At 68.1% G+C, this 12465-nt stretch overlaps 2 protein-coding genes across 4 annotated transcripts in view; one reads left to right on the top strand and one right to left on the bottom strand.

The window, feature by feature from the left end:
- FLRT1 (fibronectin leucine rich transmembrane protein 1) overlaps window positions 1–4991 on the bottom strand; it is a 66250-nt gene extending 61259 nt beyond the window's left edge. The window contains exon 1 of the mRNA XM_028516625.2: window positions 4552–4991. The gene's annotated coding sequence lies outside the window, so the exon portion shown is untranslated. The remainder of the gene's footprint in view (window positions 1–4551) is intronic.
- Window positions 1–12465, top strand: part of MACROD1 (mono-ADP ribosylhydrolase 1) — a 135506-nt gene that overhangs the window by 100589 nt on the left and 22452 nt on the right. The window lies entirely within an intron of this gene.

The raw sequence follows: 12465 nt of genomic DNA, 5'->3' as shown, positions 1-12465 counted from the left end.
GCTGCGCCCCGTACAGCTAGGGTCCTGGTCCCTCCAGGAACCCCGGCCCTCGGCCCTGTCTTCCCCCAGCATCACCTCTCTGTCCAGCGCCACATCTCTGCTCAGGGGACAGTCCCAGCCAGGACAGGGTTTCTAAGGAGGCCTGGTAGTCACTGCCGGCTGTCAGTCTACGCTGGAGCCGCCGCCCCCGTCACCAACAAGCCTTCTCGCTGTCGGTCCACCCAGTGCTGGGTGTGCCTGTCCGCACAGGTCACGCTCAGGAATGGGGGGACCCCCGCACCCTGGGCCCAGGGAGCCCGCCCTTCCAAGGGCCCGCCGGGTGTCCTGAGAGACAGAGAGGGACAGGCCTGCAGGGACCCGAGGAGACGGACTGTCGGCTGCGCACAGGGCTGCCTGCTGCCAGCCATCACGCCACGCATCTCCCACCCGCCCCGTGCTCCCGTGCAGCCCCTCTGGTCGGCTCTGCCCACCAGGCCCCTGCCTCCTGTGCCCCCTCATCACCGTCTCCTGCCCCTGCTTCCCGTCTTGGCTCGTGCACCCCCTTCCCTGACCCCAGCGCCCAGCAGGCCCCTCTGTCACCCAGCCTCACAGGGCTGCGTCCCCCCCTGCAGAGCCCAAGGCTCCGTGGTGGGAAGAGGGGCACCTGATTGCCCTCTGACCCCCATCCCCAACTGTATGCTCCCCGGCCCATAACCCATGCCTGACACCCATCTATGGAAGGAAGGAAGGAAGGGAGGGAGGGAGGGAGGGAGGGAGGGAGGAAGGGAGGGAGGGAGGAAGGAAGGGGCAGGAAAGGAAGGACGGAGGGAGGGTGGGAAAGACAGAAGAGCAAGGGATGGGGGCGGGGGGCTGAGCAGGGTGCCTCGTGTGCCAACAGCCCCCTCCAGCTGAAGCAGTGCGTCGCCCAGCCCCCTTCCCTCCCTGCACCCACAAGCCCCGCCCCAGCCCTGTGGGGGTGGGGTGGCACCCACGGGCCCCGCAGTGGGAGCTTCAAAACCCAGGGCTGCTGCCAACCAGCAAACAACTTCCACCAGGTGAGCCGAGGCCCCCAGTGCTGACATCACCCGCACAGCCATGGGCCCCCGGGAGCCGCCGGGCTCTGGGGGCCGCCAGCGCAGTAAACAGGCATGCCGCCGGCGCGGGCAGACACGGGCCACACCAACACGGCCCCGTGTGTACAGCCCGCTCCACTCCAGCCGCGCCCGGGAAGGCCAGGCTGGCTGGGGGGCAGGTGCCTGGTCAGGGCACCCTGGGGTCACGCTGTCCTTGCCCCCGTCTGCTCTGGCCATCGGGTCCACTCCCTCACCCAGCCGCCTCGTGCGCCCGCACACAGACAGGAGCAGGTCTGAACATAGTGTTGTCTCAGGGCAGAGAAGCCAAGTTCAGGGGAGCGGAGACCACCCCCCACTCCCAGACAGAGGGTTGTGCACCGCAGGCAACAAGCAGCCCTTAGGCCTGAGCCAGCCCCACCCTCCCAGAGCCCTGGCGGCCTCTCCAGAGGATGAGCACCCTGGGGCCACCCCCACCCACCCTCCTGCAGGCACTCAGAACCTCCAGCCGTGCCCACAGCCTCCAGGCCCCTCCACGCAGCAGCCCCTCACAGTGCAGCCCAGGGGGGCCAGAGGCGGACCCCCGCCTCACCCCGGCTGACAACGCCTATCACCAGGGCCAGGCACGGCGGGAGCAGGCCCACACGAGCCCGGCGTCCCCATGGCCAGGCATAAATCTGTGCTGGAAATTCACAGGTGTCATCTCACGGCGGGTACCCCAAGATGGGCACTTACCCCATCTCACGGATGAGGGTGTTGAGGCCCCATGAGAGCTGGTCACTTGTTCCGGAGCAGCAGGCCAGGCAGAGACACCCTCCCCAGGGACCATGGGTCCCTAGCTCCCTGGGGCAGAAGGACGGGCCCGGCCAGACCCCCACATAGCTCCGGAGAGACCCATCTCAGAGATCGGTCCGTTGGTCCGCTCCTCAGCCCTGACTCCTGGGCAGCCTGCCTGGCTGGGGAGGCGACAGCCAGTGGGTCCCCAGCTCCCAGAGACGCACAGTGGGGCCACCCGGCTGCAGGACAGGGCCTTGGCCTGCTTACCGCCACTCCTGCGCCACCCGCCCCTTCCCCCGGCCGCATGAGCTGCCGAGCTGCCGCACCCAGCACCGAGCTCCCTGCCTCCCCGAGAGACCGGGCGGAGGGGGCCGTGCCCAGGGGCCTCGTCCTCCCCTGCTCCAGGCCAGCTGCGCCTTGACAACTGCCACGGCGCTGGGCCACGACATCCAGCTCTTAGCGGACTCAGGAGCGAGCACAAATCTCCCACCTGCCTGTCTTCTGTGCCCTGCCCTGCCCTGGTCTCCCACACTCGGGATGCCACCATGTCCTCACAGGGGGGAGGGCCACTAAGAGGCACCGAGAGGCACCCAATGCAGGCGAGGAAGCAGGGCCCCAGAGGCACCCAGTAGGTGACCCGGGCTCACCCACCAGGCCTCAAGTCTGCAGCGCTGAGTCTTTCGGGCTAACAGCCTCCCCACAGAGTCCTGGTAGCAGGGGCCTCGATGGGGTGGCGGCACCCCTCCCCGCCTTCTCCTTACAAACAAGCTGGGAGGACCCCCAGGGACTTCCACGAGGAGGCGTGTGGGGGTGCAGGGTGTGGGGTGTGGCCGCTGGCCAGCATCACATCGGGACTCGGGCCTCCCCCAAGCCCCCAAGGGCTCTGCAGGTGCCCAGTCCTCCAGGACCCCTCCAGCCCAGGAGCAGCGCACCTGGCCACCTCACCCCGTTTTACAATGCAGTCCGGAGGATCCCCCTCCCCACGTTCAGCCTCAGGGGGTGAAGGCAGTCCACCCCTCCTCACCAACTGGGGAAACTGAGGCTCACGAGGCGGAGGGGCTGGGAACCAGCAAGCGCGGGAGCGAGGGCGCACTGTGTCTGCAGGCTGCGGCAGCCCCAGGCGTGCCTGGCCGGCACTCAGGCTGGGGGGGCTTTCCACGGACGGCCGGGGGGCCGGTCGTGTCTGTGCGAGACCACGGGGCTGAGGCCACATACAGAGCTGCCACCCCTCCCCCCGACAGCCCCAGCTGCCCCCCTCTCTCCTGCCCTCAGACCTGCCCACGGCCGGCCCCTCAGTCAGAACGTGCCAGGCCCTCGGCTGCTCCTGCCCCGCAGGCCCACCAGGGCCCCGTGCTGCCCACCCAGCCGGGCAGCGTCCTCTCCGGGGCACGGGCCCGGCAGCTCAGGCCACGTCCATTCCCAACCTCCGAGGAAGCCCCAAACAGGCACCCACGGAGCCGGCACCAGCTGACAGGTGATGTGTGCGCCTCTGCTCCTGGGGCTGGCAGGAAGCGATGCACTTGGCTTTCGCTCCAGAAACCACAGCCCGGAACCCCACAGCTGCCGGGCAGAGCGGGGCATGCCCCGGCCCACCGCCCTCTGCCCGGGGCATCCAGCACCTCTCGGGGCTCGGCGCCCCCGCACAGGCAGCCTCTTCCCCAACTCCGAAGCCGCCCGGGACGTGGGCCAGAAGGGGCAGGTCGCCGTCCTCCCTGAAGTCCGGGCACCAGGGTGGGGCAGAGCTGGGCTCAGTCACCCACCCCCACCTTCACACACGCACACCCCCCAGACCCTGCCTTGGCTCTATGTCTTCACATCAGGGCTCTGGCTTGGGCTGCAAGGGCCTGGCACACCTCGGCTGGGCTGTATTCCCTTAAAACCACACATCCCAGAGAGCCTTGCAGCCCTCGGACCACCTGGAAGCCTCGGGCGGCGCTCTGATGGCTCCGGCTCCACAACTTTCTCCTCAGAGGGCTCTGATCAGCCGCGCTCCCCTGCAGCTGGGCGACGGCTCTCCCCGTGCCTCCTTCCCCGAGCCTCCAGTGCCCCACGAGGAGGGGCGTGTGCCTGGCCTCCAGCTTGGGTGGGGGGGCTCGCCGCCCCGGGACTCAAGCTCCGCCGTCCCACCGTTCCGGCGCCAGGTGCACAGCCCCGGCCCCCCGCCCCGCACAGAGCTGACAGTACACAGCGCGCGCGGGGAGGGAAGTTGGAGGCTGCTTATGCCCCCCTTGAAGTCGTTTTAAAAATAAAACCTCGCTCCAGCCGTGACTCAAGCGCTTGGTGGGAACCGGAGCGCCGCGCCTGAGCCGGCCGGCTGCCTCTCTCCACGCGCCCCAAACCTTCTGGTTCCTGCGTGCGAGGCGGGGGCCGGAACCGGCCAGCCAAACCTGGCCCCCTTGCGGGCCGGGCCGCCTCCCTGGGGGTGCAGCGAGGGGCTCCGGCTGGAGCTCCAGCCGAGCCCCCGCCCTTTCCAGCCTCGGCTCCGGAGAGTGGAGCCGCCAACCGCGAACCCCGCGCCTCCCCGCGGCGGGGCCGGCGCTCCGCTGTCGACTCGCGGGCCCCCGCCCCAAATCCCAAAGGCGACACGGCCCCCGCGGCGCCCGGGCAAAGCTGGGCAGCCCGAACCCGCGGCGCCTCCGTGCACTCCCAGCCCCCGCCCCGCTGGCCCCGGCGCCCGGTCCCGCTCTCGCAGCCCCCGGCCCCCACCCCGTGAATCCTTCCTTACCTGCGCAGCGGCCGGGGAGGCGGGTCTCCTCGGGAAACTTTGCGGCGAAGGCTGAAGCCTCAGGGGTTATTCCAAGGAGCGGGCGGGAACCGAAGCCGGAGGGCACCCAGGGGGGCCCGGGAGTGTAGCCCCTGGCGCGCGGCGGAGCGCGGTGGCGAGCGCGGTGGCGGGCCCGGGGCGAGGGGCTCGCGGCGGCGCATCTGCCCGGCTCCGGCGCCCAGCGGAGTCGCGGGGGTTGTGCGCGGGACTGCGCCCGGCGGCCGGGTGCGTCTGCCCGGGTGGGTGCGCTCGGCGGGGTGAGGGCCGGCAGCAGTGCCTGCGCGAGCAGCGGCGGCGGCGAGCAGGGCGCCGGGAACCAGTGCTGGGCGGCCGCCTCTCCCCTCGCGGCGGCGGCGGCGGGGGCCGTGCGTGCAGGCGCGGAGCAGGGAGGGAGGGAAGGAGAAAGGGGAGGCAGCGAGAGGGGCGGGGGGGCGGGCGGGAAGGCGGCGACGGGGGCGGGGGCGCCGCGCTGCGCACTGGCCGGCGGGACCCGGCGCGGGAGGCTGCGCCGCCGCGCGGGGACACGGGCCCAGCCAGGGAGAAACGGCCTCCGCGTCCTACCCCTGCCTTGTGGCGAAAATGGCTGGGGGGTGGAAGAAGGAGGTTTGGAAGCCGGCCCCCCCGGGGGGCGAGGAGGGAGGCTCTCAAAGCCAGCCTCCAGCGCGGGGGCGGGGAAGAGGGAAAGGGGTTCTTGCTTGCGCGTAGCCTCTCCTTACACCCCTCTTCTCTGTACCCACTCATTCATTTTTTCCTTCCAACTATCCACCCGTCCATCCACCCATTCATTCATTCATCCGTCCACCCATGCATTCATTCACGAACAGGCATCCAACCGCCTACTCTGCATGCGGAAAGTAACCCCTTCCTCCAGGCCTGGTGCCCCTTGCCCCCGAGAGCCTCTCATCTGCATTTATTCTAAACGCCCAGGCCTCCCCGTGCTCTGCCCCACCCCGCTGCCTCAGTGAGCAGTGGCAGGTCAGACCCCAGCCCCCGAGCCCCCCAGCCCCCCACCCCTGCCCAACTGTGACCTTGAGCAAGTTACTTAACCTCTGCAAGCCTCAGCGTTCTCTGTAGAGAAATGGGAGCGTGGAGCGCGCACGTCCGGGGGCGCTGTGAGGGCTGAAGGAGACCTTGGACAGGAAGGCGGCCAGGGCAGTGTCCGGCACACGCGTTGGGGACTTGGGGGATGTCTGCACCTGTTGTGTAGGGGGTGTGTGGGTGGGGGGCGGGGACCAAACTTCCCTCCTTAGTCTGGAAAGCCCCTCTGCTCTGGACGATCTCTGGGATAGTAAGGGGCTCTCTGCTGGGCTCAAGCTCGACATCCCTTCCTGCCATCCCTTTTCTGGGAGGGGGGGGCGCGGGCTGCTCTCAGGCCCTGCCTTTGCCTGCAACTCCCCTGCCCCGGGCCCCACTGCTTGCTGGCCCATACCCAGGCTCCTTGCAGTCTGACTGGGACCCTCCCCCCAGAGCCAACCCAACGCCTCCCACCCACCCACCACCCAACTCCAGGCCACGTCAGGCCCCTCCAGGGGCCCAGCACACCCCGCTCCCTGCTGTCCTTCAAGGCCCGGCCCAGCCACCTCTCCTCCGGGGGAGAGTCCCAGGGTCCCCTGAGGGAAGGGATACTGCATGCCCCCCCAACCCCACCCCGAGCTTCCCACCCTGTCGCCCCAGCCCAGGGGCAGGCCCAGGCCTTACCCCGGTGGCTGCCACCCCCGGCCTCACGGTGAGTGCCTCTGCCCTTCCCGCCTCTCCCTTCTCGCCTCTGCCTTCCCACTTCCTTCCCCTCAACTCCCTTTCTTACTTCTCCCGGTCTGTACTCCATTCACCAAACTGCTATTATATATTTTTTGCCTCCCAATATTTTATTTATGGCCCAAACGGCATTATACCAATAATAAAGGAGAGAGAAAATGATGCCACTGGCCTGTGGCATCAACAGCCCCGGTTCCTCCGAGCCCTCCCAGGCTCGTCCACACGCCGTCAGCTGTCATCACTATGGCACTGTGCTCTCCCTGCCGCCTGCCCGGACCCCCAGATGGACGCTGGGGCCCCCGGGCTCCGGCATCCCTGCACCACGGCGCTTCTCATGCTGCTCGGGAACGATGGGCGTGTCTCCTCCTCTCCCGCCTGCATCCTCCAAGGAGGGACCCCTTTCATCCATGTCACCCACACGCCAGGCCCAGGGCTGGCCCAGAGCAGCGCTCGGCACCACAGAGCCGAATGGATGGTGCGCAGGTAGCTCTGTTTGACTGTCGCTCTCAGATATCAAAATATCATCTTCATAATTGTGGTCTTAATGGCTGCGTGGTATTCCCTCGAGCGGATGTACCGCGACTCGCTCAGCCACGCCGGGTGGCTGCACGCGGCTCCCAGGCTGTGTGTGGAGGTGCTCTGCGTCCTGAGCGCTTTGGGGGTGCACCAAAGATGGAAGGCAACTCGTGGCCCGGTCACCCCTGCCCGGGCCAAGCAGGAAGTCCTGCGGGGGGAATAGGCACCCAGACCGGCCTTGGCAGGGTCAGCATGGCCGCGCTGCGACAGACGTCCTCGTGACCGAGTGACCCCAGGACACGGGGGCCGAGTCAGCTGCAACATGCAAGGGCAGCTGCCCAAGGGAGGTAGCTGTCGTCCAGGTCACAGCGGGTCAGGGGGAACGTCCTGGGCAGACTCCCCCCGGCTCGCTCAAGGAAGCTGCGGCCCGAAAAACTGGTGGTTTAGATGGGAGGGACCCCGGGTCACCGTTCAGGGGACGGGAGTCGGGGGACCATGGGGAAGATGAGGTGAGGGTGTCGGCCAAGCCAGGTGCGCAGGGCCCGGATCGAGCCTGGGGGGCCTGGCCTTTGTCTTGGGGGGCTCAGGCGCCAGGAGGGAGCGTGAGAACAGCCGGGACCACCAGCTCGGGGATTCAGAGAGATCGCTTGTTCATTCAGCAAACGCGCAGCGAGGGTGCCAGGCCCCGGCCCCGGAGGTCTGGGCTGGTCCACGAGCTGGGCTCCCACAGAGGTGCTCAGCCCAAGGCAGCAGACACCTGGGGACCATTTGTGGCTTCAACCTCGAGCTCGATAAGCCCCAGCTCCCTGCGCCCACGGTGGCAGCAACCCAGGCAGGGTCTGGCAGCCTCCCCTCCCACCTGCCTGCCTGCTCCGCAGGGCCCAGATCTGGGCTCCGCCCCCCAAGGGCCCGCCGGTGACCCCGGGCGCTACCCCCCGCCTCCCTGCCCCTCAACTTTCTCTCCTCAGTGGGGCCCCCACAGAGCTCCCAGGGCTAGTGTGACCGTCTCGCCATTGTTCGACGGTTGTCCACCAAGGTCGTGCCCCCCTCGGCCCTGCTTGGGGGCACGGGAACTTCATCTCTGCCCCCCAGGAGCCCAGACCGTGGCCCCCGGGGACGCCCTAGTGCACCCGGGGTGTTCCCATGAACCACGGGCGCACCCGCCCTGACAGGACACCCAAGTGGCTCCTCAGCCCCAAGTCCTGAGGCCACCACGCTGCACCCAGCCCCCACTGTGTGCCAATCCTTTCTGGGCTGCACAGCCCTGGGGCTGGCGGGGGGGGGGGTCGGGGGGGTCGGGGCCCCTCCCCACAAGCACAGGGCCAGGGTACAGGGGTGGCGGGGTGGACCCCAGTGCAGAATCAGCAGGGGAGCAGGCAGCAAGGCCCCGGCCCAGGAGGAAGTCCCAGAGGGGGCGCTCCAGGGAGCGGGCAGACCAGGGACCGAAGCCGGGCAGGACGCAGCCAGCAACTCCCGAGGACGGGCTCTGGGAGCAGGTGTGACCAAGGAAGGGGTGGCAGGGGCAGCTGGCCCGGGGAAGCTGCTGGCCGGGGAGGGGGCACCCCCACCCCCGCCACCTGCCTCTGGGCAGGCTCCTGCCCTGGGTACCGGGGCTGGGCCCTGACTGCCTGCCCTCCGCTGCCTCTCGGCCTGGCCCAGCCCGCCCAGCTCCTGCTCCCCTCAGTCCCGGGCCCACTGTCCTGGCCCCCCAGAGGCCTGCCCGAACCCCACCTCGCCTAATGAGGTGGCCCCATTGTCCCTGCTCCCTCGGTCTGAGATTCCGTGTGACTCGTGCGGCTACAGTTTTTACATCCTGGACGAGGCTCTGACTCCCCGAGACCGGGGTGTGGCGGGCAGCCGCGTTCTCCCCGTGGCAAGAAGACAGGGGCGAAGACTTTTGATGGACAGAGCCCTGCTTAGCTGTCGTCCATCTCTCCCAGCACCTTGAGGGGACAGCCAGCACCTCCTGCGGTCCCCTGGTGTCCCCAGCATCGGCCACAGGGCCTGGTGTGTGGCAGGAGCGGTCGGACATTGCCAAGTGGCCCAGGGAACAGCCCTGCCAGGCTACAGTGACGGCTGCCCCACACTAGGCACTGCCCGAAGATGGTGGGTCGGACATACTTCCAGCCTCGGGCAGGGGCAGGGTGGGGCTGGGGTGAGGGGCGCTGGGAGGTGACGTGGGAGAGACTGGGCCCCAGGGTGGGGGTGTGGCAGGTGGAGAAAGGCGGCAGAGGGGGTCGGAAGAGGCCTGAGCGGAGGCAGGGCTGTGCCGCCCTGCAGGCCAGGGCTCCGGGCCGGCCCACCCCCCTGGTAGGATGGAGACCACCGCCTGGCTTGTCTCCAGTGGGCCCGCCCGCCTTGGGGAACCTCCTCTTCTCCCCACAAGTGGCATCCCTGTACCCCCAGCCCCCATCTCCACCGGTCGCCCAGGGCGGCCTCCCACTCCGTCCCTCCCCACTCACTCCCTGGGCCCGTTTGTTCCCAGAAGAGCTGGTGCTTCCGAGGGTGATTTAAGCATTCTTGACTCCGCTCTCCCCCACCTGTTACCCGCAGCCCAAGTTCAGGCAGGGAGACGCGAACAGGCTGCGTCTTGAAGGACGGCCCCCGTGGGGGCCGTGCACGTGCCCAGGCACGGAGGGCCGGAGGGGGAGCCGCTCCTCGGCAGGGGGTCGAGGGCCTGGGAGGCAGAGGTGAGGCTGGCGGTGCAAACCTGATGAGGAAGGAAGTCGGGGGGCAGAGCAAGGGCACACGCCCAAGGTATTGGGCAGCCAGAGAGCGGGGTCCCTGAGGCTGCCCAAGGAGGGAGAAGGGGGCGGCTGTGCCAAGGACCGTGGGGTGGAAGATGCCGGGTTTTGAGGTTGGGGTCTCAGAGACCTCCACTGGGGCCGGGCCTCTGGGGCCCCCACCCTGTCACTGTGCCTCTTCTGACCCCTGCAGACCTTCTTCTCGGGGGCTTGGAACTCTGGACTCCTCCCCACCTCCGCCCTCTCCCACTCCCCACCCCCATTTACCACCTTGGCCTCTTGCCCACCCAGGGGCTCTTGAGTGACACCCCCCCACCTCTCACGGGCCCTTCCCCTGGGGTCCTCTCTGCCCCGCCCCCAACAGTCTCCAGCCACTAAAGATGTGGGGGCAGGAGGAGTCTGCCAATGGTGCGTCCTGAGCCTGGGGCTCCCTCCTGGAGTCCTGGTGGCACAGAGCTGTGGGCCAGGGCTAGGGTTGGGGGGGGGTCACTCAAGGCCCCCACCTGGGGGCTCAGGTGCAGCCAGGCCCGGCGGGCTCTGAGCTCAGTGCACTGCTGAGACTGGGCCCGGGAGGAGGCACAGAGGAGGGGAAAGGGGGAGGGGAAGGGTGCCCGTGATGAGGGGGGGAGGATGGGGTTGCCCAGCAACCACCAAGCTGCCAAGCTACTGCTGCCTAGGAGGGACTCTTAAAGGGCCATGCAGAAAGGCTGGGCCTCGGAGGGGCTGAGGCAGGGCCTTGCATACCAATGGCTGCTACTGCCAGCCTCTTCCTCCTCCTCCCTTCCCCTCCTCCTCCCTCCTCAGAGAGGAGCCCAGGCTGGGAGGTCAGGAAGGCTGAGACCAGGGACACCCAGCCCAGGGGGCGTCCTATCTTATCCCCCACAGGACACGGCCTGGGAGGGGGTAAGATGGCCGCCCTGAGGCCTACAGGGCGGGGGATGCTCTGGGCTCCCAGACCCCCAGGTCCGAGGCAGGGAGGGATTGAGGGGGACTCGCCGCACCTCCAGCCCCGCCGGCCCTTCGGACGGACCCCCAGGCATGCCCACCGAGGGAGCACTCAGGCTGGAGCCAGGCTGACCTGCCTCTTCCGGGCCTAGTGACCTTGGATGAGCCGCCGCCCCCGCCCCACCGAGTCTCTGGTCCCCAGGGTCCCGGTCAGGCGCAGTGGCCACCAGTCTCAGGCGGCCCCGGAGAAGCAGGCCTGACCTGGCTGCGTCTGGGGACAGTTTCCAAGGAAGTCCTCCCCGCTGTCCAACAGAACCCCCTGGGCCGCCCGTGGCCGCCTCCTTCTTCGTCCTTATACACAAGGGGGTGACGTCCGCTCAGCCTCCGCGCGGGCACGCCCTGCTGCAAAGGCAACAAGAGGGGGCGGGTCCCGCTGTGTGGCCTTCTTCCCGCTCCTCTCCTTCCAGGGCCGTAGTTTCCCATCTGTACCCGGGGTCAGGGCCAGGTCCTGGGTGCCTCCCCGGGATCCAGGGAGGAGCCGCTGGGTTTCCGCCGCCCTCTCTGAAATCGGGGAGCTCCCCCCAGCTTCCTGCTACCATGGAAGAGGGGGGAGGGGGGAGGCAGGAACGGGGAGGCTCACACACAAAGTGCTCCTTCCATTGACCTGATTGAGCCGCATTGGCAGCCGATCCCGCCACGCCTGACCCACTCCGGTCTCCCACGGTCCTCTAATTGGTCCCCGTGGGTTCGGCCTTGCCTCTCAGCTGGGGCTCTCTGTCAGTCCATCCTGGGCCACCGCCAGCCCCTGCCCCCCGCCCCCCCAGTCCACTCTGAGGGGGGTCTTTCTAAAGTGCAAAGACCCTGCTGCGCCCTGCTCCAGCGCCTGCCAGGGCTCCCCGTGGCCATGGGAGAAGGCTCTGGGCGGGCCCAGGGGCCTAGCCTGGCTGCCACTCTGCCCTCGCTGGGCCACACCCCCTCTGCGGAGCCCCTCCCCCACAGCTCGCCCCTCCATACCTTGCAACCAGAGTCAATGTTGGTCCAACGTCTGTTGAACGGATGAACGGCACCAAGGGCGGCCCCTCAGTGCCGAGCCCGCGTCTGCCTCCGGGTACAGGGGTGACCAGAGAAGACTAGGTCCCCCCGCAGGCTGCCGCGCTGGCAACGCATCAGCAAACCGATTCAAGGATGACATCATCACAGGACCGAGGCGTGGGCTCCAACAGTGTGAAACACACAGTGTGATAAGAGGAACAGGGAGGGAGGCACTTTCCTTGGGTAGTCAAGGAAGGCCTCTCAGAGGAGGTGACATTTTCACTGGGGCCTGAAGGATGAGAAGGAGCCAGCTTGGAAAGAGCTGGAAGAAGCGTGCGCCAGGCGGAGGGAGCAGTATGTGCAAAGGGCTCTGGGGCGGGAAAGAGCCGGACCTATTGGAGGAGGAGCAAGGAGGCCAGGAAACTGGGGGCGGGGGGCAGAGTTTGGGATACGGCCAGGCGTTGGTGGAGGGGAGTATGGATTTTATTCTCGGTGCAGTCGGAAGCCGTTGGAGAGTTTTGAGCAGGGAAGCGACATGATTTAATTTATATTTTAGAGCGATCATCTGAACAACCGCTACTTTGGAGAGCAATTTGGCAATGACTAGTGGAGTGAAAGATGTGCATATACCCCAGCCCAGCGGTCCCCCTCCGAGGCGTCTACCCACCGGGAACCCCGGCACGTGCACGCGCGGGGCGTGTGCGCGATGCTCCCGCAGCTGGGTTTGCAAGAGACAGAACCGCCACTCTCACCTGCTGGTCGGCGGGAAGGCAGGTGGATGAGTGCGGGACAGGCCCTGCCTGGAATACTATACAGCCGTGAACACAGACCCACCAGAGCCACTGGGGCCACTCGGTCTGTCTCCCACGCGCCTCGGGGACAG

This window comes from Phyllostomus discolor, chromosome 6, assembly GCF_004126475.2.
Source record: "Phyllostomus discolor isolate MPI-MPIP mPhyDis1 chromosome 6, mPhyDis1.pri.v3, whole genome shotgun sequence".
NCBI lineage: Eukaryota > Metazoa > Chordata > Mammalia > Chiroptera > Phyllostomidae > Phyllostomus > Phyllostomus discolor.
Note: the sequence above shows the minus strand (reverse complement) of the source record. Positions and strands in the feature narration are given on the sequence as shown.